This window comes from Olea europaea, unplaced genomic scaffold, assembly GCF_002742605.1.
Source record: "Olea europaea var. sylvestris unplaced genomic scaffold, O_europaea_v1 scaffold3158, whole genome shotgun sequence".
In the NCBI taxonomy this organism is placed as follows: Eukaryota; Viridiplantae; Streptophyta; class Magnoliopsida; order Lamiales; family Oleaceae; genus Olea; species Olea europaea.
The window spans coordinates 29,578-45,757 of record NW_019250378.1 but is presented as its reverse complement, the minus strand read 5'-3'; the positions used below and the strand labels follow the sequence as shown (position 1 = coordinate 45,757).

At 31.7% G+C, this 16,180-nt stretch overlaps 1 long non-coding RNA gene across 1 annotated transcript; it reads right to left on the bottom strand.

The window, feature by feature from the left end:
- Window positions 1-2,244: 2,244 nt before the first annotated feature.
- Window positions 2,245-16,180, bottom strand: LOC111385417. Its single transcript, XR_002701064.1, has 2 exons — window positions 16,127-16,180; window positions 2,245-2,728 (listed from the first exon to the last, which is right to left on the bottom strand). It is a non-coding gene; the product is annotated as an uncharacterized LOC111385417 (long non-coding RNA).

Below are 16,180 nucleotides of genomic sequence, written 5' to 3'. Positions count from 1 at the left end.
ATTTAGAAAGCATGGCATATGACTACTGCCCAATGATTAAACTAAAATGATAATAAGAAAACATCTCAATCATCTTAAACTAAATTTTTCAACATAATCACTACATGCGCCAATGAGATTGATCTTACGATTAAATCTAACAAAAGCTAATATAACCCAACAAGGGTGCAAAACTGCAATGCAATCATATAAGAAGACAAAACTTCAAGCATTTTCTATATATTTATATATAAGCAAGGGCAGGCCATTGTTTACCTGAGAAATAGGACTTGAGCAAAACTTATGTTATTATGCAGCACTTTGAGAATTCTACCGTGACAACTCACAATCCATGAGTGAAAATTAACAACAACCACAATAACCAATTAATTATTGAAGATAAACATAAATTAAACGTGAAGATAGATTTAATACCTTTGGCACCTACAAATTATGTCAACACCTTTAAATTACACCCGTACAATATATAAGATTCCTATATTTCTTACAATTGAGATGTGCACTAATAAACCTCCAAGGAAACATGAATCGGGTTTGTTTATGTCGTTCTACTAAAGTACTAATCTTAATCTCAAAGCAAAAAATTGTTATCAATCCATGTTCAAGTTTTATCTTGATTTTTTAACAATAAATTATCAAAAGCTCTCTTTGCTTTGAGTTAGAGTTGAACGCATGAAAAGTGGGAAACAAATCATATCCCAGTAAAGACTCCATCTTATCAACAATAAAAAGACAAATTTCAATAAAATAATCCTATTCAGCCCACTTGATGTGAACCCGCGTAGTCAATCACTACCAAACCCATAATCAAGATTGAAATCGTCCCCAAAAAGGCCAAAGCAAGGTTTTGGATTAAACCCAACAAACTTGGAACCAAGCAACCCGAATCGCCGACGATGTGTGGACCTCTTGATTACTCAAATTAATTGAATATCACCCGATTTTGTAGATCTGACCCAATAACCTTGAATCAAACAACTATCACAATCATATGGATATGCCGACCTTTTGATTACAAAGAATTATAGAATCAAAATCTAAGTTTGAACGCCTGAAGACTATTAATCTTGATAAGTTCGATTTCTTTCCATCCAGAACAAGAATTGAAGCAAGCTTCCCGAGAGAAAATTCTCTATTTTAATTCATCATGTCAAAAATTCTGAATACAATGAAAAATATAACCCCTATTTATACTAAAACCCTAGAATCTAATTAAAATTGGAAAAGAACGTCCAAAATAACTTAAATATGGAAAAGATTAGACTTCGAATCAAAATAGGAAACTTGCGAAATTTCTGAAAACTCTATCATGAAACTGCCTTATGCGGATCACATCACCACTTCATCTGAGAAATTGTTGGATGGCAAAAATGAGAATAACGAATATTGAATATATAGAAATCAGATTTTATACCGGTAGGCATGCACGCAGTGGCATGGATGGTGACAGACTGTCGAGAGAGAACTAGACTTTTGCCTTCTTGGTTCTTCACCTCTCGCATGCACCGGCACAGAGGAAGATTGTTAGATGAATAGGAACGATGTATCAAAAAAATAAAAATAAAGTGTTGAGGTCCCTTTAATTGTTGGGCCTGAGGCATGGGTCTCACCTGCCTCTCTGTCCAAAATCGGCTCTGGTGTTGTGTGATTGTCAATTTTTGTACAATCATCAAAGGAAGCCATATGTTTTGATGTTTTTAATGAAATGAGTTCCTTTAGGTTTACCTTACGATATTTTCTCTCTTCTGATTTACAAATTGTTTAAACAACACAGGGAGAGTCCTGTCACAGTTTATGTGATGCTGAAAGAAAGAGAAAACCTAATACTGCATAGTCAGTTAATTATAACCTTTATGAAAATAGGTTATTTGCTTGATTTGTTGGCAAACTTTAAAAACATTGTCTTAAACATGAACGCTGTGAGCTGTAGAATATGTTACAAATGAAAGTGCACATGAGATTCATAGCAAGAGAACTCAGCCGCAGAACAAACCAATAGCATAAACAATTTTAGGCTTCGGAAGGTAAGCAAAATTATGAAGCATATTTGTATGGACCGTTGATTCCCCATAGCTAGGATCATGAGCTACCCTGACATATGCAAAATATAAGAAAATTTCACACTTCTAGTATTGTAAATTCAATTGTATAGATGATTACTTAACCTCCAATTATCATGCCACTCAACATGTCAAGGAATGAAGGTCATGCTGTAAGTGAATACTATAAACAAAGTCAAACAAGTTGACAAATGATACTATAAATGAAGTAAATGCGTAATGTTACTTGTATAAAATTTGCCCACAAAGTAAAAGTTACATATGAGATTCCAACCAAACTAAACTATACGCCAATATATAAAATTTCAATTTCATTGAACCATACACCAGCCATTTCACCATGGTACCCCTCTTATTCAACTTTGCTTTGGACCCCGAATGGGTTATTACATCTTCTTCCTATCTATGTCTCCGCTTCTCTTTTCTTCCCTTTTTAGGCACAAACCATTCTGGTGGTTTGATTGGGGAAGCAACAACTCGAGGCTATGATTTTGTTCCATTGATAGGGCTTATAATATTCTCATAACATCTCAAAAGATCGACGGTATGATCTGAATTTAATCCAACAAAAATTTGTTCTTTGTCATTCATGTCATAATGAAAATCATCATCTAAATCAGTCAATTTGTAATTATCACGTACCACTTCCTTTTCTTCAAGTCTATTATCTGCAAAGAAATAGGTAGTATTGTAACGCTAAAGAGACGCAAACTTATATAGCATGCTACGATGAACTACCTAAATACTAGAAGACAGACTTATATAGCAGGCTAAGAACTATAAGAAAGCACCAAAAAATTCAACAATGTAGTCCTCTTCTAAGAATATGAAAGAACATGGACAACAACAATGTGCAAATTCATCAATTACTGATATAAAAAAATGTTACGGACACAAATTTATCGATTTTATAAAAAAAAAATTAAAATTAAAAAAAATTAAAAATACACCTGCTTGCGGCCCCTCCTCTACTGCCACCAACGATGTTTCTTCATCAATATTACAATTGCCTATCATTTCGGGATATAGTGGATCACTCATGTTCCTCATAATGAAGACACAAGTTTGGCATTTTTATAGGCTGATTCTGGTTGTCTTTTTTTTTGGTGGGGGGGGGTTTTTTGGGTGGTTTTTTTTTGGGGGGGGGGGGGGGGGGGGGGAGGGGGGTATAGGCCCGAATTAATTAATTGGATTAATTAATTCACGGATCGGATTTAATTAAATGGATTAATTAAATATTGGACCGGATCGGGCCAAGCCCATTTGGGCTTATATAAATACAAGGCCAGGGTCTTCAATCCATATGGTTTTTCTCATAATTATTCTTACTAGCACAAGATGAGAAAACCCTGGTAGTTACAATCTTATTCTCTGTGTAGATCACCATTGGAAGCTGGACAACTGGACAGCTGTGGATGGCGAATCAAGATTGCTGGAACGAAGAGAAAAGCAAAAAGTTTACAGAATTCTTCAAAAGCACAATCTTTATCACGATTTTTATCTAAACACAAAGGGATCCTCGGTAGGAATCGAAATAATTTTAATTTTTCGATGTGCATGTATAAGTAGATTCTCAACAGTGGTATCAGAGCCTCCTTTGTGTTTGTTAGAAATTGACTTGCGTGTTTGTGCAATCAAAAGTTGATTGTTATTCCTTTTTCAGGTTTCTAACAATTGAAGAAAATTTGATTTTCTTAATTTTTGGAATCTGGTTCTGAAAACATACAAAAAAAAATAATAAAATAAAATAAATTTGTGGGATCGGACGGCAGCCGGTGCGCCGCTGGCGCCGGCTTGCTGCAGCAGGCGCAAGCGGCGCCTACATGCCCAAGCGACAGCGGTTGGCAAGAGCCCGCCGCCTTTAGGCAGCGGGACTTGCCGCGTTGTTGAGGCGGCGCCGGTAAGCCAAGAGTAGGAACAATGATCTAAAAAAAAAAAAAAAAATTGTTAGGGTTTCAGTCGGTTTTGGGTGAAATGGAGGTGGGGGCCTCTGACATAATTTGTGAAATTGCAAGCCCCTGTTTGCAATATCCTTATGGGGTCAATTTGTTAATTTTTTAAATGAGGGTCGGTTTGCAATATTTAATATTAAGGACCCCTTTTTTTGGCATTTTGTTTTAAGGGGTCAAGGTTGCAATTATTTTATTGAAGGGCATCTTTGCAATTTCGTGAATTGGAGGGCCTATTCATAATTTTAAAATGGGTCAAATTGCACATTTCTAAAGGTGTTTTGAATATAAGTATTAAAATGGTTTTAAATTGTTTTTAAATGGATTTTGACCTATTTTGACTAGAATTTTAATTTTGACCTAAATTAAAATCTTATTTAAAAATTAACGACATTTTATATTTTCGTTAAAATTGGATTTTAACTTAAATATTAAATTTTGACCCCAATTGAATTTTATTTTATTTACGAGTGTTATCCTAATTTAAAATATTGATTCAATTTGAATTAGAGTTGGACTTTAATTTAGGACTTAATTAAAATTCGGTTTTCATTAATTTTTCACCCAAAGATATTTTTAGAAATTAGAATTGGATTCTAATTGACATTTAATTAAAATTTGATTTTAATTCAATCGTCTCGCCCTAAATTTCTTCTTTGAATTAGAGTTGGACTCTAATTTGGTATTTAATTGAAATATGATTTTGATTAAATAAATTCGCCCTTAATTATTGGAATTAGAGTTAGACTCTAATTTTGTAATTTAATTAAAATTTGATTTTAATTAAATTCCACTGGCTTAAATTTTGAAATTAGAGTTTGACTCTAATTTGATTTTGAATTAAAATTTGATTTTAATTAAATAATCCCGCCATATAATTGTTGAATTAGAGTTGGACTCTAATTTGATATTTAACTGAAATTTGATTTTAATTAAATATGGCCACTAATTAAATAATTGATTAATATGATTAATTAATTATTTAATTGTCTAAAGGAGTTTAGACGACTTAATTGCTAGAAACTTGAAACTTATTTGCATATAATATTAGATATTATATAGGTATACATTTATATAATGAATGTATTATTAGTGGATGATTATGGACTCGACCATAAGGATGTGTTGAATGGTTAATTTTTATTCTTGTTGTTTTCTGGCCTGCGAACTCTTAATTGTTTTGGGTCTGCGAGCCCGTTATTATTGTTATTATTTTGGGCCTGCGAACTCTTGATCATTTTGGACCTGCGAGTCCATTATTATTATTATTATTGCTGTGGGCTTGCGAGTCCAATTTCATTTAGGCCTGTGTGCCAACTAATATAGGATACAGGTTGCAACTGGACAAATTGAAGAGACAAAAGGAGGAGGAGACCATGGAGATGGTGCATTGATACTGTTCAATGCTATACCCCCTAAGAATTAATCAACTAGTCTTCCTTATTGCTCGGAAAGACTAGCTAGTAAAAGTCAATTATTGTCCACACTATTATATAATGTTATATATATATATATGTATATATTTATTTATTTATTTATTTGCATGGTAGATATATAATAAAATATATATTATTGTTACGATGAGACCTTTCAATGCGAAATCCCTCCATAAGATATTAAGTTATATTTATAATCGCCTTCCATCGTTATAGTGAAAAATCAGAGTCCCAAATCGTCTCAATTTGTTGAGTACACTCAAGGCTGGTCCATCAGGGATATATTTGACACTATAAAATATTTGATATTTCTGAATGACGGGTTTGACTTAATTAAAATTTATCTTTTGTTGAGAACACTCAAAGAGATAAATTTTAAAGGCATGTTAAGCTAACACATAAGATGTGTGAAAATAAAGAGTTGTCAGCTTAATGATCTGAGAGTTGTATGGAGATACAATTGATAATAGTATCTACTCAAATGTTATATTAAGGCTTGTTGAGTACACTCAAGATCTTAATATAATAGATGAGATCCCAGCCCACCGGGAGTCAAGTATGGACTCCATAAATTTATGTAAGAGGGTCATAAATTTATATTAAACAGTGAGAGCATAATTAATTTAATAAAAGTCCATGTTAAATTAATTTATGCATTTTATATATTATTTTTTTCTTTTCATCGTTTATATTTATTGAATCGTGAGTAACCATGTCTATTTGAGATGCATATTTGATGCTAACAACCAAATTAAATCTTCTTGATTGGCACTGCAATTTGAGAATTGTTCTCAAGCATGAGAAAGTTGGTTGTCCTTAAGTAGCCATTTTCCAAAGACATCTTGTGATGACTCAATTAAGGAAGAGATGGCTGCTATAATGAACGCAATAATGACAATAGTACTACAATTATGTAATACCTGCAACTATGTCACCTGAGTTACAAAAGCAACTTGAGAGTATAGATGTTAACACATAATTCGTCATTACAAAGAGTTGTATGATAATAATCATGTGTGGAATGATATGAGACTTTCAAACAACTATACCGATGCAAAGTGACAAAAGAGTTTTCAGTCAATTCTCATGTACTGAAGATGAGAAGTGTCTCAACTGAGTTCAATCATTAATTATGAACTAAGTATTGACTTAGCTCTGCAATCTCTGTCATAGAATTATTCATACTAATTACGAATTATGATATGAATAAGCTCGAATGCATACTCATTAAATTGCTTAACATGCTTAGGACTGTTAAACCCTTTATCAAAGTTGGTAGTGGGCAAACCATTGATTCCTCTAAGGGTATTAAGAGGAAGTCTAGAGGGACTTTGGGAAAGCATCCAATATGGTTAAGACAGTCTAAACGAAGGACAATACCAAATCTAATGACCCCTGGTTTCATTATAGAATGAAAGGTCATTGGAAGGAATATAGCGTGGCTTATGTCTATTTCACGAGTTTCTTAGGTATCTGATACTAGCTATAAATCTCGTATTTATACAAATATGGAGAAACTAAATAGAAGTAGACCATTGCGAAAGGGAGAAGTTGACATACACGGTGGAGATGAGTAAAGGTTGCTGCATTGCCTGTATGAATATACTTCTTGCCATTGCCTTTTAGTTTAGTATTGGAATTATAGAAATGTCGCTTTATACCAACCAAAGCTGGAACATTAAAATGAATTTCATTTTCGAACATGAACTATTTTAATTTTAAGGACAATAGTTATTCTTGTTTATCTTGATGAAGATCCTAATGGCTATGGTAAATTACAAAACGACATTTATATTCTTTAATACTAAAGATTCTATAATGAGTATAGAAATTATAAGGTATAAATGCTATAATCTAATTATTACCTAAATTTGGCACGGCAGACTTTGTCATATAGATGAAAAGCAATTTCAAAGTTACATAGAGATGTATTCTTGGGATTAATTGATTTTGACAAGTACAAATTATGCATGTCTGACACAATAACCAAATCTTCTTTTACTTGAAAAGAAGAAAGGTTGGCATAATTACTAGTCTAATGCATAGTGATGCATATGGACTCGTGTCAATTAATGTCAGGTAATGTTTCTCTTATTTCATCAATGATGATGTATACTTGATAAAAACTCAAACATGAAACTCTTGACAAGTTCAAGGGATTCATTCTAGAATTAGAGAAACAAATAAGTAAAGATACCCTCACATTAAGATTCGATCAAGTGAGAGTATCTTAAAAAATAAAATTTAGATTATTTAAGAGAGAATGAGATTCTCTTGCAGTGGCTCCTTCATATACATTGCAGCAAGATGGTGTATTTAAAAGGAGGAATCGTTAATTATTAAATATAATGCGATTAATAACAAGCCATGCACATCGCCCAAAATTGTTTTGGAGTCATGCATTGATTGCAGTGTGCAACACACCAAATCATGTCCCATCTAAATTGATTAACAGAACTCCATACGAGTTATAAAAAGGCAATAGTCCCCATTTATCTTATATGAAAGCTTGGGGCCATGACGCTTATTTGAAGCACCTTGAATCGGATAAGTTTGATGCTAAATCTGATAAATACGTATTTGTGGGGATATTCAACGCAGATATTTGAATATAAATTCTATTATCATGAAGAAAGTCTTCGTCTCACGACATATCATCTTCTTAGAGGAAATGTTTACTCTAGGGGAGGACAGTGGGAGCAAAATAGAACATGAAAGAGTTCAAGAGTCTACAAATATAGTCAGCCAAGTAGATGAATCCGAGTTTGATCCCATATCTGATATGGGATATACTCTTGATCAGGAAGTAAAGACTCCTGAGGACATGTCAACTCTATGTGAATCTAGTAGGATCATTCGACCTTCAAGAAGGTGTAAATCCATGATTACAAATCAGGTATTACTGATCCAAGATAATGGACCTGCTAGTTGCACCAAAATAAAGTCAAGTGTTGACCTAAAAGGGACAGCAAGAGGTCATGAAACTCGAGATGAACTCGACGTATATTAACAAGGTTTGGACCTTGGTCAAACCTCTTGATGAAATAAAACCCATAAGTTTTTTGTAAATAGTTTACAAGGAAAAGGTCGATATGGATGGGAATATCCATATATACAAAGCAAAGCTAGAAGTAAAGGTTAAGTGTTGATCTTGGTGAAACCTTTCTCCCATAGCCTTGTTGACGTCCATTCGAGTTTTGCTTGCAACAGTTGCATATCGTGACTATAGGTTAAGAGAAGTCTCTTGGATTTGAAATCTTAAATTTGATGAAAAAGTCAAATTGTTTGATTTCATCAAATTTGAAGATGAATTGTGTGTTTACAAGAAGATAGTGGCAGCATTGTCGTATTCCTAATATTATAGAAAACGATATCCCTATATTTCAATTGTTGAAATAATGGTTGTTAAAGGATTTATTCATGAACAATATGGGAGAAGCAACTTGATCTATGGAGGTAGATCTAGAAGATTGCTTAACTCATCCTAATTTATATAGATGATATCTTGAGAAGATTTCATATGGAGAAATTGGTTTACTCTTAAGCGGTTTGTTGGAAAGGTTCCAAATGTGAAGCAACCGTTGATTCAATAATAGAAACCTAATACATGATTACTTCAAAAGTAGCAAAGAGTTGAAATCTGGATCATGATATTCATAAATGAACTTGGAGTAGTTCCTGATATTGTTGATCACATGCCATTGTATTGTGATAACAATAGAGCCATTACGAAAGCAAAGGAACTAAGGTCTCATCAATGATCCAAACATGTATTAAGGCAGTATAATCTCATTAGAGAGATAATGCAGAGATATGACGTAAAGAGAAGAACAAATTCCCACATTTAACAATATTGCGAATCCACTGACAAAGAATTATCGTAGCACAAACATGATCGTCATGTAGACTTATGGTATTGGATACATAAGTGATTGGATCTAGTGCAAGTGGGAGTTTGTAAGTATTATGCTCTAGGTCCAATCAATTTTGGACATAAATACTTTTGATATATAATTAATGCAACTTAATGGCAAATCTATTATTTAATTAATAGACAATTAAATAAATAATAGAATCAGTAGATTCAAATCTTCGTAATTTGTTAATCACGAGAAGTTGTGATTGTGAGATACAAATTACATCTTATTGAATCTTAAATTGTCCGAAGTCGTAAGTAATAACGAGATACGGATATCGTTATTACGGATAGACCATCACGTGTGGCATTTCTTATTTGTGAAGTAAGTAGCTGATCTCACAAGCTAAAGTGTGGTGACACTTAAATGAAAACATGGATGTTTTGTTATAGAACAAAACACTGGAGTCCCGCCGAGAGATTTCACATGGATAACTATCTAAGTGTCAGTGGTTAATATCTAACGTTCGATAGTGGAATTGATCCTTTGACTTGAGGTCGTCATGGTACCTTATATGAGGACAGTCATACTTTGGCGTTGTTGAATGTTGCTCTGCAAAGAGCCACTAATACGACATCGTTCAGGTACGACAAGAATCGTATAAAGGTTGTGATTGACTAATAAAGGATTCGTCACTTTTAGATAGTAGGAGATTATGATCTGCGTTTCATTCAATTAAGTCAATGATGAAATCATTGGCCAAGGTGTACTCATAAGTCGAAAAGGAGTTTTCTACTTATATTGACTTAATAGTGGAGTGAAAGATATGATCGTTAATCGAGATTGACACACTTCTATATCTCGTAATTAATCGGATCATATTGACAAAGGGATTATAGTTTCACGATAAACGAACGAGTTTGATTTTGTCATACCACGTGACATTTTCCGTCACATGTATTGCCCTGACACATTGCTAGATGTCAATCTGGGACGACGAGTGTTAATTGATGATAAATTAAAAGGGTGTTTTAATTTATTAAATTTGATTAGATCAAAATAATATTTCACGTCGTTAGATATCGTGATCCGGAACTTGATGGGTCGCACACAAAAGAGAATTGGAAGATTGCAATTTGTCAATTAATTAATTTAACAATCGTTGGATAAATTAATTAATTGAATTAATTAATTCACGGACCGAATTTAATTAAATAGATTAATTAAATATTGGACCGGACCAGGCCAGGCCAGGCCAGACCCGTTTGGGCTTATATAAATACAAGGCTAGGATTTTCAATCCATATGGTTTTTCTTATAATTATTCTTGTTAGCACAAAAAGAAAAAACTCTGGTAGTTGCAATCTTATTCTCTGTGTGAATCATCATTGGAGGCTGAACAATTGGACAGCTGTGAGTGGCGAATCAAGATTGCAGGAACGAAAAGAAAAGCAAAAGATTTACAAAATTCTTCAAAAGTACAATCTTTATCACGATTTCTATCTAAACACAAATGGATCATCGGTGGGAATCAAAATAATTTTAATTTTTCGCTGTGCATGTATAAGTAGATTTTCAACAGTATAAGTCAAGGTTTCTTATAAATTTGAGAGATTTCAATTTGGGGAATGATGGAACATTTTCAGTTTGGGATTCAATTGATGAAAATCTTGACAGTTTGGGTTTGTTGGATAGATTAGGATTTGAACTAGGGAAATTGGAAAGGAAAGATTCTTCCATATTTTTATAGAAAATCGTTTTAATGCAAATAAATTAATCCATTACAATTTTTTAATGGTGTTAGTGGCCACCTATGATTTCCATCCGTCACATTGACTTTTTTGCCTAGTTATATGAAATTGATGTAAATGATGGATGGATAATTTTTTTAAAAAGTGGGTCTTTTATTTCTAGATGAGCAACTTGTAACCGGAAGCAAATATTGGTGATTGGCAATTTAATTAATTCTTGCACACAGTAATGGCTTAAGGTTCTCAAATTTTGTAATCTAAATAAAAGAAGATTATCTATTTAAATTCAGATATTTAAATAGAGGATGTTAAGTTGTTGAGCATATGGATAACATGTGTGAATTTGAAGATATTCTCCTGGAAATGGATCTTATTTTATGACCTGAAGGGACCGTCATTTTCTGAGATGAAATGGACGCATTGAACGAGGTCAGTGAAATTGCCGAAGGCATGCAATCGAAGACAAAAATGATGGATCATGAGGATGGGCATGTAGTACCCGAAAAATTACTTATTGTTGTCAAATAGTATTGGGTTGCTAACAGCATATCCAAAGCCAAATGAAAGTATCAGTATTTCATCCAATATACAAGTGAACTCACAATACAATCAGTATTTGTTAGAAGATACGTATTTAGTCATTGAAGTCGAATGAACTCCGTGTGTATCGACTTGTACTCTAAATGAGAGCCTTCGAAGATAGTTCAAGTGGTCCATGACTATCTTTTTTGATTGGTCATTTATATTTGTACTGTTCAATCAATCTAATATCTACTCAAATGTTTGAAGCAAAGCAAATAACAAGACCTTCTTGGATACACGTCAATTGCAGCAAGTGATATTTTCTCGGGATTTTAGGGGAGCAGGGCGAGGGGCTAGAATCTTTGGGAGCCCAAACTTTGTATTAAAAAAAAAATAATAATAATAATAATAATAATAATAAAATAAATTAAGATAAAAAAAAGATTATGAAAATTAATATTTTAGTTTGACAACAATAAAGCGAGTTGAGATCTGTTGTCCAACTTTTGTTGTCCACCTAATTTATTGTTGGCAAGTCATTTTAAATTAACATATCATCAATTTTAATCTTCCACTTTAACAATTATTTGACACTGTTAAATGCTCTCTCACACAAAATGAAAGTGGTCATTTTTGAAGTCATTCACATGTCAAGGCCTAGATTCAAGTAATAGAAAGATTAAATGATTTATATTTTTCAATTAAAGGCGCGTTTTGAGATTTTGAGTACATATTAGTGAGGTAATGACTTAGTTACTATCAATTCTATTTTCAAAATTCAGGAGCATTAGGAAAACCCTCAACATATTGACATTGATTATAAGAGCTTTCAAGAACTCTGCAAATTTAATTTCTCCCGAAGTCTTTCTTCTAACATAAAGTCTAGTCTAAGTTGTAAGTTAAGAATTTGAATGCCGTCTCTTCAACAAATTTTTGACACTAGTATCTCAATTCTTCTTAAAAAATAAAAAATAAAATTCCTAACACATTTTTGACACAATACATTAACATTTTCTCATTTATCATAAAATGTGATGCACTAAATATATTGAAAATGACAGACAACGAGACAACAAATTTGTAGCAGCATTTCTCAAGTCCCAAAATTTAAACTTGTAATTTATTTTTCTTAAACGTATTACAGAATGTTCATACTTTCAAGTGATGACACTATAAGTAATAATGGACTTATTTTCAATTAATCTTATTTGGCCCTTGTTTGATGGGAATTAAAATTAAATTTTCAATAAAATTTGATAAAAGTAGATGAAATATGTGATTGAAAAGTTGTCGATCTTATGAAATATTTAATTAAAATTAAATTTTGACTTTGATTGAAATTAATTTACTAAAATATAAGATCACAATCTTCTTTTTGTAAAAATGGTTGATTACTTGGTCTATGTTTGCAAAGGCTGCGTTAGGGGAACCAAAAATAAATAAATAAAACAACTTTCTACTGAACTGACACATAGAAAAAAAAATTGTTGACAATAAGATTATATTGTGGGACCAAAATTTTATTGTTTATTAGCAAAAATATTAACGTTTTAAATAAATATTTGACCAGGAGCTATAGCTGAAAACATTACTTGCAATTAGTGAATATCTCGAGAAAATAAAAAATTTAAATTAGAACCCATCTTACCTATAAAAAATACTTAAGTAGACCCACAAGGAATTAAAATTTGCACCAAGAGTAAAAAGGTGTTTTTAACTCTTGGATAATAAAAATTGAGAAATTAAGCTTGTTGGTTTACAAATATAATTGTTTGTGAAAAATTTGCAATCATTCAGGATCATTGACAAGTAATAAATACGAAGAGTTAAAAGTATCATCTTGTAGAAAATAAATTTCAATTTAAATTTATTAATCTTGTATTGAATTCGAAGTATGTCACACAAAACATAATTGATTTTGTTATTTATTCTAAATTAATCTAAGACTTATGTAAAATGAGGATTTGTATCAAATTATGAATAATTATATGGGGATTTCGAATCTGCCTATTTTTATCTATTCCAATTTTTAATTATGTAATCTAATTTCATTTATGCATTCTTGACAATCAATGAAGTTAAGGTATGTAACTTTCTTTTTCAAGATAAATTAATTATATTCTAATCACGATCTAAGTCTATTTGTAGTACGAATTCAAATTATTAAAATGCATTAAATTTTAAATTATTTATATGATTGCATATGTGATATTTTTATTCATAATATCTATTGCCCATGTGTAAACCTTACCGCTTTCTAAACTTATTGTAAATCTCCCAACACTGCAACAAGTAACTAGTTATTTGATTGGTGATCAAACAATTAAATAATGAAATAAGAGTGTAAAATTACTCAAGAGATGCATGAAATACTAATTACTAGTCTTGAATTAAAATAAATAAACAATAAGGTTCATATTCATCCAATACAAAAATGGAACTAGCCTAATATGATTTTTTATGAATTACAAGAAGAATCATAAAAAAATATCGCTTGGATCATTAAATAATGCAAAAGATATTGTTCTTTAAGTCCAAAGTTGAAAATTTCAATTTCTTGATATAATTGAAATTCAATTCTTGCTAGATTTTAATTCTCTCTCAAAATATAGCAATTTACCTCTTGCTCTTGATGAATTTGATGATATAATTTTGCATTAAGAGAGTAGAGAGACTATCAAATGTTTTGCCCAAGTTTGGTATTTATAGGAGTAAAAAATGGGGACAAAATCACGATAAATCAAAATTAAACGGCAATTTCAAGTCAAACAAGAATTTACAGACTTGGTCCCCCAATTTGTGCTAAGTGCACACCAACCTATGATCTACATGCTCGCCATAAGCATTGTTGGCTCGGAGAATGTCAATGAGTCGAGCCGAAACTCAAGGCTCTGGCTTGACTCGAGTAAAATCAAAGGAGCTTTTTCGAGCCCGAGGTAGCCGTCAGCTACCTTTGTTCTAATTTTTTTTTTTTTTTTTTTAATTAAGGCCTGAGCCAATTGACATCCCTAGTTGGCTCCCTGCTACAAATGCACTGACATTTTTTCTGTGCTTACACCTATTACTTTCATTTTAGTGCATTTCAATCACTGTTTTATTCCAATATACATTTTTAATTTTCTTTTTTTTTTTTTGTTTGATTTTGATCCTTCATATTTCAATTACTTCCAACTTATTTTTGTTATGAGGTCCAAATAGGAAATGTGCAATTTGGTCCCAAAACTTTGGATTAAGTCTATTTTCTCTCGTTTTTCGCCCCTCCTGTCCAATTCACCCAACTTGCATCAAGTTTTACCTAACAAACATAACTAAGACATAATTAAGCTATAAATCATACAAATCAACAATAAATATCATAGTTGTTATGACAAGTGTACAAAATATACTTATCAATAATCAAATTCAAAATTTAATAGGTGGATAAGGAAAAAATTTATCATGATTTTCCAAATAAAAATATTAAAACAACAATTCCAAATGATATGCATTTGTATATAAGCATGTATTATCATAATATTTGGAAATTATATGACATTGTTGTTAGTGAAAGAATAATGTCCCGCTCGGTGTTGCCCTTTTTTTATGGATTTCAATTTAAATCGTATCGAGAAATCAATGCAGATTCCCATCAATACATAATCCTGGAATTTTATAAAATTTTCAAGCGTGCTCAAGCTCCATTTTTTGAAAGAATGATTGTTGTAATAATAATTTTTTTTGAGAATGTATGGCAAAATTTTGAGTTTACGTGTAAAATTATTTTATTGAAAGAATGAATGATTAATGAATTTTTACCTAATGAGACTCAAACAAGGGGTTTCATTTAACAAGAGACTAAGATTGTATTTGCTTACAAGTATGAAATTCGTATAGAAAGAAAATAAGTTTTAGACAATTGAATTCAATTGTCTAGAACTTATCTCTATTAAAATTGTCAATTAAATGTATTTGATTGACTTACTTTTCAAACCAGAACTTGTTGTACATTTTTATAAAGTGAGTTATTGGGATGTGTGGATTGTTTAGAAAATAAAAACTTAAATTTAGAAAGAAAATATTTTCCTTCTTTTTTAGGAAAACATGCATGTAACAAACGTTTAAAAAAATATTTTCCATAAAAAAAATTAATAAAAAAAAAAACCAAACATCCCAAAAATAGAAACTTAATTGAAAAATGACATTTTCCATAAAAAATAAAACCAATCAAATACATCCTAAATGTTCATGAAATTTTCACTAGCAATTACTCCATTTAGAGAATTCAACAAGAGCTTGATCCTCCACGGAGGTCAAGTATCATGCTATTATTTTACATGCGAAGAGCTTTATTAAGGAACTTGGTGGAACTCTCAACTCTCCTCCTACCACTTCCTCTTTTATTTAGTTATTTATTTTAAAAACTCATCACTTTACTGACAAAATTACTATTTACCATTTCCAATTCACCCTATAATATCTTCAATAATACAGATTTAAGTTAATCAATTATCAATTGCACTATTTTATAGACTCGTAACTGCTTCAAAAAAGTTTTCAAGATAGGCAATATACCTTCACTAGCCTGACGGGCGGTGTGAGATTCAATGTTGAGTTTGAGAAATGAGT